General features: G+C 39.6%; 2 protein-coding genes and 2 non-coding genes across 4 annotated transcripts in view; 2 read left to right on the forward strand and 2 right to left on the reverse strand.

Annotated features, from left to right (window-relative positions):
• Window positions 1-14,004, reverse strand: part of LOC137491106 (uncharacterized) — a 1,257,671-nt gene that overhangs the window by 1,052,953 nt on the left and 190,714 nt on the right. The window lies entirely within an intron of this gene.
• The window catches only part of LOC101884655 (uncharacterized), a 108,639-nt gene that overhangs the window by 66,910 nt on the left and 27,725 nt on the right, over window positions 1-14,004 (reverse strand). The gene's annotated exons all lie outside the window — the stretch shown is intronic.
• trnak-uuu (transfer RNA lysine (anticodon UUU)) lies at window positions 548-620 on the forward strand. The gene has a single exon. It is a non-coding gene; the product is annotated as a tRNA-Lys (tRNA).
• Window positions 739-820, forward strand: trnas-aga (transfer RNA serine (anticodon AGA)). The gene has a single exon. It is a non-coding gene; the product is annotated as a tRNA-Ser (tRNA).

Consider the following 14,004-nt stretch of genomic DNA (forward strand, 5'->3'; position numbering starts at 1 on the left):
TGGCCGCAGCAACCCCGGTTCGAATCTGGGTCACGGCAGGTTTTTCAAGGTGACATTGGTGTCGCACTCTGTGTTGCCATCCGTTATCTCCAGCCTTCTTTTAGTGCAGGCTGTGCTAATGGCACGTCCTGAATGTTTACGTTTCCTAAAGTGTGGAAGACTAGGGATATGATATGAGAGAAATAGAATCTTTGATGTCAGCATGCTGTGTAGATAAGTACTGATCAAGTCACGCTTCTAAGGCATGGAAGGAATCTTTTCAATTGTTGAGTGTCCATTCATTGCCACAACAGCAGAAAGACATTCTGCAGTTATCATTGATCTATTTAATGTCTCCTACATGACATGAAGTCCAAACTATTGTGTTGTACTGATGTCTACACCTACAAAAACCATAAACCCAACCTCAAAGTAACCTGTCGTGTTTTAGCAACATCCACACCAACCATAAGCTTAAAACCCCATCTCACGGTAAACTTTAGTGTACTGTAAAGGTCTGCGCAGACCACAGCCCAAACCTTGCTTACTTGAAAATTACTGTTGTGGAGCCTGGATAGCTCAGTCGGTAGAGCATCAGACTTTTAATCTGAGGGTCCAGGGTTCAAGTCCCTGTTCGGGTGTGTGACGCTCATTTTGTGGAGCCACAGCTTTTGCTGTTGAGCTATCGCTTGATGAAAGTTTCATCTGGATGCACAATATGTGTGCTAGGCATAAAGAAATGGCAGTACAGGCAGTCTTGTAGTCATGGCCGAGTGGTTAAGGCGATGGACTAGAAATCCATTGGGGTCTCCCTGCGCAGGTTCGAATCCTGCCGACTACGTCCTCCACATTTTTAAAATTGCAGCAGTCATCAATTGTTTGCATTTCCATTATTTCTTGGGAAAAGCGTTGTTCTGGTAGGAGAAAAACAACAGAGTGTTCTCACTGAAGAGAAAGGGGCTTATCACAGGGAGGAACATACCACACAAGGGTCACAACGGCTGTCTCGTAGCTTGCCGTGATCGTATAGTGGTTAGAACTTTGCGTTGTGGCCGCAGCATCCCCGGGTTGAACGGGGTCATGTTCGTGAATTCGACTTTTCATCAATTAGAAATTATCAGACCGGAGGTTTTGAATATCAGAAAATAGACTTTATTCTCCATAATAAAGCCGAGAAAGAGCAGAGCAGACCCCAGAGCATTCTGAAGTCTCTCCGGGACACCTTCTAAAGTATCTGTGTTCTCCATAATCTTTATACAGGTAATTATGACACACCCCTTTGTGTCTCTTTTTAACGCTTGACCACTTTTGAATAAGTTTTCTAGTCTAAGGGGTCCTGCTATTCTTGGCTCTCAGCCCACCAGCTCATGTCAACAGAGATGTTACAGGTCTATGTCAGCAAAGTATAGATACAACTTATGCAAAGGAACTAAGTGTTTACATACATTGTTATGATAGGATAATAACTTGATAATATGTTACTCATTCTAACTTCTGCCACATATAGCTTCATACAAGTATTTAACATATATAATCAGTGCTTTACATATTCAGTTATTCTACACAATCAGCCATTCAGTAGCCTTCTCCTAGTGTTGCTTCTGTGCAGTGTGACGACCCCAGGACTTCAGTATGGATGTGGCAGATCCTGATTGGGTGCCTGGTTGTCACCAATTGGCTCAAACCATATAAAAGGGTTTTGAGTGCTAGCTTCTGGAGGACGGTGTGGCTACGGGCCGTCCTCGTGTTCAGATCATCTCTTCATTTCTGCAACCTTATGGTTTTGTTTAGCATTATTTATTTGTGTAGTTAAAGTAGTTATTTTCTTTATTTTTTCCCCTAGACGTTTGTTTGTTGATTTGTTGTTCTATTTAGTTTTATGTATAATAAATAAGTTGCATATACATTCTTTTGTTGTCCGAACTCTTTTATGTTGCGACTCAAAACGAGGGGGTCGTAACATAAAATTGGGCGCTCGTCCGGATAATTTAACTACACATAAGGTAATGCATTTTGTTTGTGTTGACCAATGTAAATGAGTAGACTTCAGGTAGTTAGAGTGTTCTCAGCTGGGTTTGTAATCCTTCCATCGAGACACTATTTGTTATTTTAGTTTGTTATTTTGCCTTTTTTATTTTTGAAGGTTATTCTGGATGGAGATTATTAAGTCTCTGTCGGGGGTACGCATCGGGCTTTTGGCTATGCCAATTGTCCTCGAGCTTAGCGTTTAAAAGCCGCCCCGAGTCCGGTACACCTTTGAAGATTAGGTAGGTTAAGTTAGTTATATTTCGCGTAGGTAGGAACTGAAGTCTCTCATTTTCATTCTTTTCATAAGGTGACACTTTGTTTTTTCCGTATTTGTAAATTACGATGCCCTCCGATTAATAGAGTAACTATAGTTTATAGTAATCTCTTATAACGGTGAGTTTTTGTAAACTGAGCGCGTCTGCTGTTATTGTTCCTGGCGAAGTGGCTGATGGGATTTGTAGTTGTTAGGCGCTAGTTTCACGTGCGCTTCAGTGTGTGCGCGCTTTGTTATTGTTAGAGCGTTTGCTGTTGGCAGTCATGTCGTCTTCATCAATTATTGAAGATTTCTTTGCATTTCCTTCGGAGATACTACTGGAGAGATGTACGAAGGAGGAACTGTTGCAGATCGCGGAGCGTTTTGATATTGAGGTAACGAGTAATGACAAGAAACTCAAGGAAACGCTGATGAAAGCTGTGAAGAGCGCACTTTGTGAACGCGGCGTTTTAGAGGTAAGAGCTCCTATTATTCCTGATGAGTCTGTATCGTCTCCTGTTTGTAGTGTCGATCTAAATGCAAAGTTTAGTGAAATGTTGTTGCAAGAAAAACAGCTGTGTGTTGATGCGGAAAAATTTAGAGCCGAGCGTGATGTTTGTGCTTTGAAAGAGAAAGAGTTGGAGAATGATTTTGAAGTAAAGAAAATGCAACAACAGTTAGAAATGCGGAAAATGGAGTTGGAGTTGCAGAAAGAGCGAGAGGAAAGAGAGTTTCAATTGCGAAAACTTGAGCTGGAATTGAAATTAAAATCACATCAAGCTCCTGTAATTTCAGCTGCTGAGTCAAATGTGTTTGATGTATACAAAAACATTAGGCTAGTGCCGCCGTTTTTGGAGAGGGAAGTAGAGAAATACTTTCAGCATTTTGAACGTGTTGCAGAGTCATTAAAGTGGCCAAAGACTTTTTGGACATTATTATTGCAGTGCGTGTTGATAGGGAGAGCACAGGATGTGTATTCAGCGTTGACTACAGAGCAAAGTAGCGATTATGAGATTGTGAAGTCCGCTATTTTACAAGCTTATGAATTAGCACCTGAGGCTTATCGACAAAAATTCAGAACTCATTTTAAATCTGAGAAAAGCACTTTTCTTGAGTTCGCTAGAGAGAAAGAAAATCTGTTTGACCGCTGGTGCTCATCAGTAAATCTAAGGAGGAGCTTCGAGAGCTCATTCTTCTTGAAGAGTTTAAGTGCTGTGTCCCAAATGCTGTGGCCATGTATCTTAATGAGCATAAAGTGACTAAACTGTCTGAGGCTGCACTTATGGCAGATGAATTTACTCTCACTCACCAGAATACTGCTCATGTAAATGATATGAGTAGATTAAAGCTGAATTCTATGAGTAAAAGTAAAAAGATGCTTTCACGTCAGCATGTTGTGTCAGCTCCTGCTGAAAATGTTTCACTCACACGTCAAAAAGGTGAAATTATTTGTTTTTATTGTAAAAAACAAGGACATAAAATTTCTGACTGTGCTATTTTAAAAAAGAAAGATAAATCTGTTAAACCTGTTGGTTTGATTTCAAAAGTGAATCACAATGTTAGCACTAAGCGGATTGAGAAAATAAATATCAGTGAAATGGAGGATAAGACCAGTGTGGATTTTGGGCCATTCATTACTGATGGTAGTGTTTCTTTGCCTGACTCTGATGAATTTGTTCCTGTTCGTATTCTTCGTGATACAGGTGCTGGACAGTCATTTTTGATGCAAGGACTTTTGCCTTTGTCTGAACGTACTGCTACTGGGTCTCATGTGCTGGTCAGAGGGCTTGAAATGGGCTACATGGAAGTTCCATTGCACCACATTCACCTTAACTCCAAACTTGTAACAGGTGATGTAGTTGTAGGAGTTCGTGCTAACCTTCCTATTCCTGGTGTCACCTTTATACTTGGAAATGACTTGGCTGGTGGTAATGTGTGGGAGAAACCTGATGGTGAAATTCCACCTGTAGTGTTTCCTTCTGTTGAAGGATTGAATAAGCCTCCTGACTGTTCTGATTTGTTCCCAGCATGTGCAGTAACTCGAGCGATGACTAAGAGAGGAGTGTTGGATGAGACGGGATGTGTTCTTAGTGATACTTTTATTTCATCTACAGAATCTTCACTAGAGCCTGGTACTGTGAACACCACTACAGTAGATGAAGAGACTTCTGTGCACAATATTACATCTGTTGATGCACATATTGAAAAGCCTGTTTCACTTTCTGAAAGTCCACGTTGTGATGCTAATGCTAACACTTGTTTGTTATCTCCACTTCATAGTGTGACTCGAGCTGAGCTGATTAAAGCCCAGCATGCGGATGAAGCTGTTCAGGAGATGTTCTCCTTAGTCGGTGCTGGTGGAGAAAACAAAGTCTCCACGTCTTATATTCTTCGGGATGGGTTGCTTTGCAGACAACAGCCTATGTCTTCTGACTCTTCTCTTGATCCTAGGATCCAAATTGTGGTTCCTTCAATTTTTCGTCATGATGTCTTAAGGCTGTCACACCAAGGCCCTGCTGGTCATATGGGGGTAAGAAAGACATGTGATAGGATTTTGAGGGAATTTTATTGGCCTAGACTTAAGAAAGATGTGACTAAATACATACGGTCTTGTCACAACTGTCAAATGACCGGAAAGCCAAATCAACGTATTCCATTGGCTCCTCTACAACCCATTGCTGTTTGTACTACCCCTTTTGAACATCTGATCATAGATTGTGTGGGTCCTTTACCCCGATCTAAGGCCGGACATGCTTATTTGCTTACTGTAATGTGCCAGTCTACACGTTATCCTACAGCTTATCCATTGAGATCGATCACAACAAAATCTATTTTAAAGGCTTTGACAAATTTCATGTCTATCTTTGGTATTCCAAAAACCATTCAGTCTGATCAAGGTTCAAATTTTATGTCCCGACAATTTTCAAAAGTTCTACAACAACTAAAAGTTAAACACAATATCTCAAGTGCTTATCATTCTCAGAGTCATGGAGGTTTAGAAAGGTTCCACCAGACTCTTAAGTCACTTTTGAGATCCTATTGTGTTGAACTTGATTGTGACTGGGAGGATGGACTTCCTTGGATGTTGTTGGCTATTCGTGAAGTTGTTCAAGAGAGCACTGGTTTTAGCCCCAATGAGTTGGTGTTCGGACACACAGTCCGAGGCCCGATTGCTGTTTTAGCCGATGAATGGAACATCACTGATCCACCTGAGAATGTTCTAGATTATGTCAGTGGTTTTCGTTATCGACTTTATGAAGCTCGAGCTATCGCTTTGCGAAAACTAGGTAAGTCTCAGGAAAAGATGCAGAGGTTGTTTGATCGCAAAGTTAAACTCCGAAGTTTTCAGGTTGGCGATAAAGTTTTAGCATTGCTTCCTGTTTTGAGTAGTCCGTTTCAGGCTAGGTTTAGTGGACCATACACCATAGTAAAGTGTTACACGAATAACAACTATCTTTTAAGTACACCTGATCGTCGAAAGAAAGTACAGGTTTGCCATGTTAACTTGCTGAAGCCATACTTGAGCCCTGTTTCATCTCTTTCAGTACATGTCGTGACCTCCGATCTTGACTCCAGTGTTTCAGGAGCTTCTGTGGACATGACTACTGATCTGGATGAAAAGAGTGGTCCTTCACGAGGAGTTGTGGAAGGACGCCTGAATAATTCGGAATTTCTTGCTAATCTCTCTCATCATCTGTCTCATTTGTGCGAACCAGAGAAGACCAGTATCATTGAGTTGGTAAATTCATTCCCTTCTATCTTTTCTGATGTTCCTACTCAAACTCATGTCATTCAACATGACATTGATGTTGGGATGGCTTCACCTGTAAAACAACATCCATATCGGGTGAATCCTGTTAAAAGGAAACTCCTTGAGAAAGAAGTGGAATATTTGCTTGCTCACCGATTAGCAGAACCCAGTTTTAGTTCGTGGAGCTCCCCCTGCATTCTAGTGACTAAATCAGATCAATCTTATCGGTTTTGTACTGATTATAGGAAGCTCAATTCACTTACAAAACCTGATTGTTTTCCTTTACCCAGAATCGATGACTGTGTAGATCGGGTAGGATCTGCACAGTTTGTGAGTAAGTTTGATCTTTTAAAAGGATATTGGCAAGTGCCGTTAACATCTCGTGCTAAGGAATTGTCTGCTTTTATTACACCAGACAGTTTCCTACAGTACACAGTCATGCCTTTTGGAGTTCGAAATGCTCCAGCAACTTTTCAACGTCTGGTAAATCGAGTGTTATCAGGGATGCAGGGATGTGAAGCCTACCTTGATGATGTTGTGCTGTACAGTTCTACTTGGTCAGAACATCTAGCACAAATTAGAGAACTGTTTGAACGTTTAGCTAAAGCTAACTTGACTGTTAATCTTGCCAAGTGTGAGTTTGGTAAGGCTACAGTGACTTATTTGGGTAAGGTGGTTGGCAGAGGGTGCGTTCGTCCTATTACTGCTAAAGTTGAAGCCATCTCTAGTTTTCCCACTCCCACTACTCGTCGTGAGTTAAGGCGTTTTCTCGGAATGGTGGGTTACTATAGAGGTTTTTGTAAGAATTTTGCAGATGTTGTTGCCCCTCTGACAGATTTATTGAGCCCAAAAAGACCTTTCCATTGGTCAGTGCAGTGTCAATGTGCTTTTGATAATGCTAAATCTCTTTTAGCTAATGCTCCGGTGTTGACTGCACCAAATTTTGAAAGACCTTTTCTTCTAGCGGTGGACGCTAGTGCTTTTGGTGCTGGTGCAGTTCTTCTTCAGGAAGATGACAAAGGAGTTGAGCATCCAGTCAGTTATTTTTCAAAAAAATTCAATTGTCATCAGCAGGTCTATTCCACAGTGGAAAAAGAGGCTTTAGCTCTTGTGTTGGCTGTTCAACACTTTGAGGTCTATTTGAGTTCAGTTTGTGGTCCTATTGTCATCTATACAGACCATAATCCTTTAACTTTCTTGGATCGAATGCGTGGAAAGAACCAGCGGATTATGAGATGGAGCCTTATATTGCAACCATTCTCTCTGCTGATTAAACATATTCGTGGCAAAGACAACCTGATTGCTGACGCTCTCTCAAGAGTGTAAAATGTCCCATTAGGTTGGGCATATCTTTTGTTTGTCTTTCTCTCTCTCTCTCGATTCTGTCTCTCTCTCATTTTCTATCTCTAGTCTTTACTCTGATTTCCTAGGGCCCAGGAGTCGGGGAGAAAACTGGAGTGAGATTTATGGAGATGAGTACTCCTGTTATTGTAAATTTCAATTTAGTTGGTTTATGTTCTGTTTGTTCCACTAGTTGTTTTTGTCGGTTCTTTAGGGAACCTCCTTTTGGAGTGGGAGGTGTGACGACCCCAGGACTTCAGTATGGATGTGGCAGATCCTGATTGGGTGCCTGGTTGTCACCAATTGGCTCAAACCATATAAAAGGGTTTTGAGTGCTAGCTTCTGGAGGACGGTGTGGCTACGGGCCGTCCTCGTGTTCAGATCATCTCTTCATTTCTGCAACCTTATGGTTTTGTTTAGCATTATTTATTTGTGTAGTTAAAGTAGTTATTTTCTTTATTTTTTCCCCTAGACGTTTGTTTGTTGATTTGTTGTTCTATTTAGTTTTATGTATAATAAATAAGTTGCATATACATTCTTTTGTTGTCCGAACTCTTTTATGTTGCGACTCAAAACGAGGGGGTCGTAACAGCAGGCATACTCATATTACACAGTATTTTTAACACATGCTGGCATGTTTGCTGCAAACACTACATACATTTTGAGAAGAGAAAATTAACTGCTTTACACTTAGAAAATACTACACACTGAGAGAATAGAAATCTTCTTCAATCCCTCCTCTTAAGACTTTAGTCTTAATATTATTGTCTTTTAACCCAAAGTGCAATTTCATAATCCAGTTCTCTTAATTACCTCTATCTAGTGACTGATATAAGCCACATAGCTGTTATCAATTGACTAGATTATGCCACTGTACTTTGACAGAAGTCCAGCCAAACATCTCCCCTCTCTTTTGATTTGAAGGAAGTAAAAGACTGTACTCTGTTTTTTTCTCTTAACACATCAAAGACAACAATATTTTAAGCATAAGTATTCAGTTGGTTCAGTGCTAGCTCCTAGTTTTCACACTCATGTAGAATATACTGAAGTTATATATAGGTACCATAAAAGCAATATGCAAACAAATTCAATATACAAACATAAAAAGCATCAAATGTTGATCTTGATCTTTGGTCATCCTTGTTTCTCTTCTTCTAAACTATCAGCATCTTCACTTGACTTTAATAGATGTTGATAGAGATGTGTGGTTAAGAGTCTGAGTTTTGAAATCTGCAGTTGTGCATTCATCATCCCTTGACTTGTGGCACTGCTGTATGTGGTATTCAGGCATATTATCAGAATCACTCTTTACTTTGTTCTGATTAACTTCTCTTTCCACACGTTGCACTTAGTAGTTTAGAGCTTTGGAATATTCAGGCTCCTCTGTTTCCGGTCAGCTTTCCCTTGCTGGAGTTGTTTCCTTTCGCTCCTTTGAGGCATTGGTACCCCATTAATGGCATCCACTTTGGCAGCTGTTGGATTTGCCCTCATCCAGATATGGTCTTTTCCTCCTGAGCTCTCTCCTTTTTCCAGAACATCCACAGATAGACTCGATCAGCTGGACCAATTGGACCTTGCATCTCTGCTCTCTCACATGGCTCCTTTCTGGTTTCCTGCACAGATATTGCTTTGCACATGGCAATTAATTGTTTCTTCATAAAAGTCCCTACTGCATTAGACATCTTTGCAAAACATTCCAAGAGGTTATGTGCAAGGTTATAAGTGAGATTATATGCAAGGTTTTATACAAAGTTTCATATGGTTTCTTGCAAGGGTCGACCCAATAGCAGTTCATGCGATGCAGTGTTAGATGCCTGTTTCTGTCAGTTTCCATGCCATCATTCACCAATGCACTTGTTAACACATTAATCCCATTAAGTTTATTATTTTCACATCTTTTATTGAGCGTTGGCCTTGATGGATCATCTTCATCTCTTTCAGCCATTTCTGGTAATTGAGCATACAATTACTCTCTCTTTTGCTTTATTCACAATTTTTCATACTCCTATAAATGTTTTTATTTATTGATCACTTATTAACTTAGATTTTAATTACTTTATGAATGCAAACCTTTTATGAACTTATTTTTGCTGATGTTTCAAATCCTTGGAAGTACTTCTTTCGTCACAAATGAATAACTGTTCCTGCTTCATAATTTGCTTCTGGTACCATCTCCAATCATCTACTCATCATAGTTTCTCAACTGTGCTTGTTTACAGAAAAAGTTCTCTATCCAGTCAACACCAAAAATAGTCATCATATCTCACTGTTTGGAGCAATGGTCTCCACTTAAGTCTTTTAATTGAACTAGATCTTTGTGAAGCTGTAGATAATTCAATCACCCACATATTGTGACAGTATCCATCCTAAGATCTTCTCCCTACACTGTCAGAAAAAATGTGCAAAATTTGTACCTTTAGGGGTACAATGGCTTGTCACAGGGGCAGTACCCTCAAGGGTACACCCATTGTACCCTTTCATGTGGGTACGTATTTATACCTTTGCAGTATGTACCTTTCAAGGGCAAATATGTACCTCTGCTGCCAAAATTGTACCTTTGCTAATATTATGGTACCATAATGTACCTTTAAAAAATGGTGCAAATTTGTACTTCATACTGTACATTAAAAATAGGCTAGAATGCAGTTTAATCAGTTTTTATTAGACATTCGTAACAATTAAAAATACATTTTTCACAGGATAAACATTTTAGTAACAATCCCATAACACAATTTGATGACAATTTTAGAAGAATACAAAACAATATTGTTACAGTGCACACTGAATTCATTCTAAATGAATACCTTTAAAACTTGGTCACAAATACATTTCATAAAGGAACCTATTACAGTCTTAGTTTTCACAGAGTTAATATTTTAAGCTCAATAACAATAAACAAAGTGTCATAACAGGATGCATAGTTTAAAAAAAACAAGATGTTGATTAGACTCTTTTAAAACGTTCTATAAAAATTCTAAACAGCAAGAACATTAAGCTCAATGTTAAATTAGTTGTTCTTTTATTTACATCACATTTCATTGACCATTTTTAAAACCATGTAACATTTAATTAGACCTTGTTTTAACTTAGTACATTTTTTCTACTGTAAACATCTTATTAAAACAGTCTCTACATCATGCAAGCAAACTTTTTCCTACACATTTCACATCAAACATTTTACCAAACACAGTATTAGAAATTTGATTTTAACTTTAAACATTCTTCAGGATAACAAACAATTTGTCATCAGCATAGTAAGTGTCAAGTGCCTGAAAGTCCATCTCTTGTCCTGGTTTAATTACACTCCATTCCAAGTCAACTTTTACCACATATGCATGGAAGTGTGAATCGTAAGAAACTGGAATTAAAAACTTGCCACAAAGCAACCATACAGTGTTTACATGTAAAATGTATTTAATTTGGAAGAATAGGGGAATTTCCCCTGCATGGACATAGTCAACTATGAATACATCTTTTAATGCATACCTCACACTATCAACAGTCACATTTGAAACGCGCTGAATGTTAAAATGTTCCATAGAGTGTATGTTTGTGAGAATTGTCTGTAGGTCTAATGGGAGTGATGATAACGGAATCTCTATACTCCTACCTACTACCAACTCAAACTCATCAAGAACACAAGGTGTGGAAAATTCCCAGCATTGTTTCATTTGGTGCCTCTCGCTTAAGGTTTTGGCAATGTTAATAAAGTTTCTACAGCTGCTAGCAACGTTCTTAAAATACTGGTGTTTAGCCTCAAAACGCATGCACCGAAGCAAGCGCAAAGGTTCAAACATAGATGTTAGTCTTGAGTAATGTATCAAAAAATGACACTTGGGTGTCACAACATCCCCAAAAACATCCCTTAGCTGTGTCAAAAACTCAAAACCAGTGTATCTAACATTGCCAGGTTTTCCCTTTTCACTCTTGGGGCAATTACAATGTCAACAATGTCACGACACAACAGAAAAACATTCCACTGTTTACTGTTGGGAGGAATACGGTGTGCCATTAAAAATGGCAAAATCTTAAACAAAAACCATTTTGTGAGGCAGACCCAGCAATTCCAGATTTGTGTAAGCTTCGCTCTGACAAATGCACTTTTTTTTTTTTTTTTCATTTTGACCAATGGAGAGTTGCTCAAGTTAATCATTTAACTCCTTAATAGTGATATGTTTTTCTTTGTGAGCCCAGCTCAGAACAAGTTTTATTATTAGAGGAATGAGTCCCTCCAACAAATCATGCATTATATCAGGTGGAAATGTCTGTCACGTCAAAATAGTTCAATTCACTAAATGGTGATGGATAGTTTACAACATATGTTCTTCGATCATTTGCGTTTTCAATGCATGTTAGATGGTAGAGATGTACCTCTGGAGTTCTTAAAACAAAATCACTTTCAGTAAATTTATCTTTTATGTCTGTGTGGGTTGCCATGCAATAGTTAAATGACATCGTAAAACCAGCTAACATATGTGCTGAAAGATTGTCTGCCGATAATGTTGCTAGTGCACCATGAATAGTCTGTTCAATCCCACCTACAGTTATCATGAACCCTTCACGTTCAAGTTTTTTCAGGTCATCCAACATTGGTTTTAAAATGGTTGCTAATCCACAGTTTTTTACAAAGGTTTGTCGTACTAATAAAGCAAGGAGAATGTACTTCAGTTTTGAGGTGTGTTTAAGGTTGCCTTCTGTATAGTAAAAAGCACAAAGCTTGTGCTTGCTTTTTTTTTAACCTAGCGGGTTGACAACGTCAAATTCTAAAGCATGTGGGTTGACTTTAAAGTAGGAATGTTCCTTGAAACATGTACCATCTTTGTAGTCATTTAGGTAATCTGGATCTCTGTGTAAATAGTTGTTTGTCTGAATTTCATCAAATATGTCGTCACGTGAGCAGTAGTTAGTTAAAACCTCAGTAATAGGTACATATGAATAGGTGCCTACTTTGTGTCCACTCGGTGACCTCAAAATGTGATGTACTGGTTCAATCAGCCTAAGCTTAGATTTACAGTGCTCTTTTAACATGTGTGGAGAGCTAACAATTTTTGAAGCTTCTTCAAAGAAGTCCCTTGACTGTACCATTTGTCTTGTTTCAGGACATTCTGAAATGTTGAACCCATTTTTTTGGAGATGGTAAGAAATAAAAGAGTCGTAATTTTCTTTAAAATAACATAATAAAAAAAATTATGTCATTAACTATTTCCTGCTGGACAGTCTAAGGAATGTGATTTTTTCCTCTACATTTAAGAATGAAACTGAAGAGATTTTCTTTAAAGTTAGCCCAAAGCTCATTCCTACTAGGTGGTATTTCATCTGTCAAAGGCTGTAGCTCGTTGGTATTTTCCAGATCATTGTGACAGTCAATGTTTTCAAAATCATGGTCCATGTTTTCAGTAGCATCCAGGTCATCATGAGGCAGAACAAGCTTCCTGTGTTTTCGATGGACATTAGGGCTGTAACGATACATCAAACCCACGATTCGGTTCGTGTCATGGGTGGTCTCATCAAGGAAAGGTAGAGATTTGAAACGGGGGTCAAGTGCAGTGCTCATATGAAGAAACTGAATTAGTGCCCTATCCGTATCAGGGTATCTGTCCTCGAAGTCATGTGCAATAGCAGCTTTGATGTCTTTCACTACTGTTGAGTCAGAGCCACTGTGCTTCATGGAGGTCAGGATTCTGTGTTTCAATGGCAAGATCATTGAAATAGTTGGAATCTGCTCAGTGCTCATGAGGATTGTCACAGTTTTCAAAGGTTTAAGAACCTGGAAAACGTCCTCAGCTAGTTTAACATCATCATCAGACAGAGTGACGATGTCTTTAATGTTCTTCTTGACACTCTTGTCTGTTAATGCCGAGAAAACAGCAGCCTGCTGCTCAAGGTAGCGCTCGAGCATGTCGTGGCTAGAGTTCCACCTAGTGGCCACATCCTGGACCAGCTTGTGTAAGGGCAGCTGTAGCATCACCTGTTTCTCCTTTAACACAGCTGCAGCTGTTGTGCTGCAGTGAAAAACGTGACAACTTTCCTCACTCTGCCGAGGAGTCGGGACATCTGGTGAACGCCCATCCCTCTCTGCGCAGCCAGATTAACAGTGTGTGCAAAGCAGCGTATATGCGGTGGAAATCCGACCGCTTCAACAGCATTGGCAATGTTTCTGGCATTGTCTGTTATCACGGGAATGGGGACGTTTGATCTGCTGATCTTCCAATCTCTCATAGCCTCTTCAAGTATTCCCGATAAATGGTCGCTTGTATGGCTCTCATACACCGGGCGTGTTTGGAGGACGTGGTTTGCTATTTGCCAGTTGCCCGTAATATAGTGTGCGGTTATGGTCACATAGCTGTCTGTGGCACGAGACGTCCATCCATCTGTTGTGATTGCAATGGATTCAGCAGTACTCATCTCTTTCTCCACTTTGGCCTTCGTTTTCTCTTTAAGTTTTGGTAGCACATTTTGCGAGAAATGCGCCTGGCTTGGTAATACATAACGGGGCTCGAGCACACAGAGTAAATACTTGAACCCCTCATTTTCAACAACCGAAAATGGTCGCATATCCAGTGCCATAAAAACTGCAATTGCATTTGTAATTTTCTGTGCTCGATCTGAATTCGCTGGAAATTTTGCTTGGAAGAAACTAGGTAGTGTAGGC

Source organism: Danio rerio, chromosome 4 (assembly GCF_049306965.1).
Source record: "Danio rerio strain Tuebingen ecotype United States chromosome 4, GRCz12tu, whole genome shotgun sequence".
Lineage (NCBI taxonomy): Eukaryota > Metazoa > Chordata > Actinopteri > Cypriniformes > Danionidae > Danio > Danio rerio.